The following is a 4,898-nucleotide window of genomic DNA, read 5'->3' as shown; positions in this document are numbered from 1 at the left end:
CACACACACACACACACACACACACACACACACACACACACACACACACACACACACACACACACACCAAAGAGACTTATTGCTCGGTATTCATGGTGCAAAACCGTCACACTAGCACATCAAACATTTAGAGCATCATGCCGGTAATTAGCTGACCAAAACTGCAGGCACCCTACAGTGGGAAAAATTATGTGCTGTCCTTAGAAATATCAGCTTCTAGAAATCTGGTTTTAATCACCAAAGACATTTTTTTTAAACTAGGCAAAGTATGACCTAAGCTGTAGGCCTAAGAGATAAGCTCAAATAATAATTATTAGAATTATTATTTCTTTTCACTTTTTGTTTTTTTTTTAATTCACTTTAGATGTAATTACTTTCCAGAGTGGATGTGTGTTTATATGTGTGTTTTTAGCTTTCATTAGTTTTAGAGGCTTAATCTCTTGAATTACTATAATGTGGAGGATATGTGCCAAAGGCAAAGGCTGAGGAGTTTGGTACAGATGTTGCAAAACAAACACAACCTGAGTGTAAATAAACAAAACCTCTTCAGGCAGGTTGTGTTGTTAAATGTGACAGCAGCTGAGAGCGAGGAAATTTCCTTTGTGTTTTTACATTTTATTTCAGGTGAAATGTTTTTCATATCTCCTTAGTTAACTATTTATTACAACCTTGGTGACAAGGTATAGCTAAAATATTTTCCTGCTGTCGGTAACATTGTTACAACTGATGGAGGACGACTACATCAGCTCCCAAACTTAAGCTTTAAATTGCTTCATTAATCACTAGCTTTGCCTGACTGACACAGTGTGACTGCCCACTGTGATAAATGAACCAGTAAAAATAAGTAGCCAGTCGTACGCCATGCAAACAATATTAACAATCATAAAAAACTGCAGACATGCAAAAACAACAAACCCCCCCCCCCCCCACAACAAATAGATAAAAAAAAAACGCAGAAAAATTACTTTCAGTGTGCATAAAATAGCCAGCAAAAGTCATTATATTTATTCTAGCAGAGACAACAACTACACTGATTTGTTGTAGGAAGCTCCAAACATGAACGTGACGCACAAACATTTTAATCAATACATTACTACATATTCATATATGCATGTTATATATTATATACCGATCTAAGCATATCTCGTCACAGTGTACTTCGCCCTCTGGCTGGTATTTCACATCTTTATTTTCACCAGAACAAAGTATTCTGGAGTTACCTTTAAGTTATAATAGCTAAGGCTAGCCACATAGTTGATTTATTTTTGCAAATCTCCCATGTTATGATGACTCCTTTGGATACACTGTATATTGACAACAATTACTGGAATGAGGCAATGTGCAGTTTTAGTTCAGCTTGCAACACCATCAGGGATATGTCTGATTTTTTTTCATTGCTTTAATCTACATCATGGCAGAAACCTCAAACATAGAGTCAGAGAGTTCTGACTGAGGCCTGTGGCAGATCTCAGCGCCATGGAGTGATGGAGCGCTTTGAAGAAGCAGAGGTGGTCACAGCAGAAATTGATTTGATGAAAGTTCTTTGAATTGAGATGCCACTGGATAACCTTTTCTCCAACATCGCCAAAACTGACCTCTAAGTCGGCCACTGATGTTACTTTTAGTGATCCAGTGAAAGTAACATCAGCTGAATGTCAAATCATGTCTCCTAAATTACTGTACTCCAGAAAAGGCCACCAAGTATTTTATGAAACGGATAACCACACATTCAGTGCAAAAGTACCCTGAACTTGCAATCTTTCTATTGGCCAGCAGGATGAATCCTGAATTTTGTGTCGAAATCTCTGGTAAAATTGTCCTGAGCTCACTTGACCTCGATCAACACTTTCCTGACAGGTTTGTGGGCTCAATCACTAGTTCCAAGTCCTATTGAGCACAACATATTCAACAGGTTGGACTACTGCTGTTGAACCCTCTTAAATTCCAGAGTGAATCCATCAAGTGATTGCCTGTCCAAGGCTTTGCGTTCCATTTCCGTCACTTGCCCTCTTCACCTTCTCTTATTTCTCCCAGCTCTTTGTCTTCTGATGAGCAGAGTTTCCACAATTTTATCCACCTTCCACCATTTCAGCTACCTAGGGAAAATTACAAATAGCTGCCGGGGAAAACAAAAGCACTATTCGTCTCCTGTTTTGGTCGTACAATCATGCCTTCATTGTCCCAGAAGACTTCACATCCACTGCCAAACTGACGTGAAAGCAATTCTCACAGATTACTGGTCTAAACCCAAACGATGCCATTATAACTTTGCCACATAAAGTAAACTTTAAAAAAGATGAAAGCCCTGCTACGTCTGCCTTAAAGGTGTTCTACACAAGAACTTCTGTTCTGCGTGATAATAAAACTGTTTATATTTAGATGAATTTATACCCCTTCATCATGGTTGCAGAGTTTTCCTATCCAAACCGCTGCAGGCTTCAGTCTCTTGACTTAACAGAAGATCATGTACAGCTGATGTCTGTCGGCCAAATTACTATCAAGCAATAAAATTAATTGTCTGCCTCTGTTTAGAGCAGTTACGACGACAGTGAAAGCTATAAGCATCCAAACACCATATTATTGAAATGTATGCAAAATTTGTGAAACAATTGTTGTGGGTGCAAAGTGTAAGTCAGTGTCTGAGCTGAGACGCTAACGACACGGGAGCAGTTCCCACCTCCCGGGGCTCTTCTTACGCTTCTATCAGCCATTCGCTTTCATCTCCACTCTCTCATCTTTTTACAAGCAACCTGCTCAATAATGGATTTGTCATTTAATTTTGATGTCCTCCATTTTTTATCATTTGCTCTCAAAAGCTCATAGCAATTTTGGCAGTTTCAGGAGAGCAGAACAACGTGCTGATAGGTGTATACAAAGGGCTCGTGATGTGAGGACTTGTAATTTTGACTGTGGATGAATAATTTTTAATCACTATTTGTTGTTTATTTATCGGGGACTTGCACAATACATGTATCGTAACAAACAAAAGGGACTAATATGTGCTAAAAGCTTTTCATCTGTAGTTCATTGCTAATCTGTGGGCTTTTCTTTATCACTCTTTATCTCTTAGTGCTCATCATTGATCTGTACACTCCTATGATTCACATTTAAGCCCCACATATAACTGTATCCCGACTATACAAGGGCAATAAAAACAAAACGCAAAAAACAGCTGCACTGACACTTGAATTAAAATCCGTGTACATGTGTACATGCACCACCTTACCATAAGCTGTCTCACTACTAATTCATAAAGAATATTAGTGCTCCTCCAGTTTAATTGGACAGTGAAAAAAATGCTCACAATCAATACCACAGGTGAAGAGATACCACTTTTAATCCATACTTTCTTCTTCTTCAACATTTAAGTGCAAAAGCTATTTATTGTAGCTTCGAGCTGCTAGTTTCAAGATAATGATCAGGGTTTTTCTTCCAGCTACAGGCGATTGGCTTTTCTTGAATGCACAAAAGGTTGTGTACAGCTTATTTGGACTTTATGTGTGAAACTACTGGTGTGTAACACCTGGAGGCCTGTAAACACACTTCGATTTGTAAAATCAGAGGAGTTTCCCTTTAACCACGCCTGCAAAGAATATCTTATGCTACTGGTTGCCTTTTGGGACTACGAGCACACTATGTCCTTGGCTCAGGATCATGGGATGCAAAATCAAAACAATAAAACCCACTGATTACTTTTAATAACCATTTGTCATGAGTACACATTGCCAAAAACAAAAAAAGGGTTGGAGTTCATTGTCTGATGTGTCGTCTGTTCTGGCTGTATCATTACTTAAATGCCAGTGCAGTTATTATTTGGTATCGGTGCTTTCTACAAAATTTGCTCCTAATAGAAATAAAAGCATTGACTCAGGCTCAGTAGAAGCTCTTATGGATTTGTCCATTTATGTATTTATGAGTTTTATTGCAACAGTTTTCAAAATCTCTTTCAAATCACGCCAGTCTTCAAAGAATAGAAAATGATGCGTATTTTTCAGGATTGTTAGATAAAGCTTATGTGCTTGGAGCTTGGCATTACATCTGTCCATGTCCCACCAAAACAAATTAATGGTACACATTACCATTCTTCCTGCAAATGGTTGCACTCACAAAACCCACACAGACACACAAAAAGCAAACAAAATGTTTTGTATCGGCAGTTTTAAAGAAAAATGTGTTAGCACATGTATTTGTTTTGCTTGATGCACAGGCAATAAACTCTGCACCCGAGTATCTGCATGCAATTAAGTTCTTACTTGTCTACCTGAATAACAAGACTTGTATTAAATCTAATGCAGAATTAGCAAAAGAACATGTAAAAGCAGATGTGCGTAGACACATACTTGTTCGCACAAACTCAATGAAAGAAAGTGAGGTATGCTAGATTAAAATTTAGCATATTACAAAACTAATTTTTGCATGTGGGGTACTGAATTACAAGGGGCTGCCTTTCCTTTTAAGGGTACTGTCAAATAATCAGTGTTTTGAAAGTTTTCACGGAGAAGAACATAGATTAAAAGGACAGGGTATATCAGATCAGTCGCATTCAAGCTTCTCCGGGAGTTAAAGTCAAACACGTCTCTCCTTTGGGCTCCTTTGGACTCTCCAGTTTGAGAGAAGCCAGGCAGAGACTGAATGAAGCTGCAAGACAAAGAGTGATTTGTATGAAGAAAAGACACATGCTCATGTCAAATAGTCTTTGCATATACGTCTTGCTTGGTAAGTGCAGATATGACACAGGGACACTGCAAAAGAGCTGAATAGAGACAGAGAGGATTTAGAGAGCAGGAAAGAGGGGTGGTATGACAGAGATAGAGGTACTGGATGCAGATACTTTAAAAAATACACACACACACACACACACACACACACACACACACACACACACACACACACACACA

General features: G+C 38.6%; 1 protein-coding gene across 1 annotated transcript in view; it reads right to left on the bottom strand.

The window, feature by feature from the left end:
- LOC102193296 (leucine-rich repeat neuronal protein 2-like) overlaps positions 1-4,898 on the bottom strand; it is a 9,898-nt gene that overhangs the window by 4,151 nt on the left and 849 nt on the right. The window lies entirely within an intron of this gene.

The sequence above is a fragment of the Pundamilia nyererei genome, unplaced genomic scaffold, assembly GCF_000239375.1.
Source record: "Pundamilia nyererei isolate P.nyererei 1_Seehausen unplaced genomic scaffold, PunNye1.0 scaffold00092, whole genome shotgun sequence".
NCBI lineage: Eukaryota > Metazoa > Chordata > Actinopteri > Cichliformes > Cichlidae > Pundamilia > Pundamilia nyererei.
The sequence above is the reverse complement of the archived record's forward strand: the minus strand, read 5'-3'. Positions and strand labels throughout refer to the sequence as shown.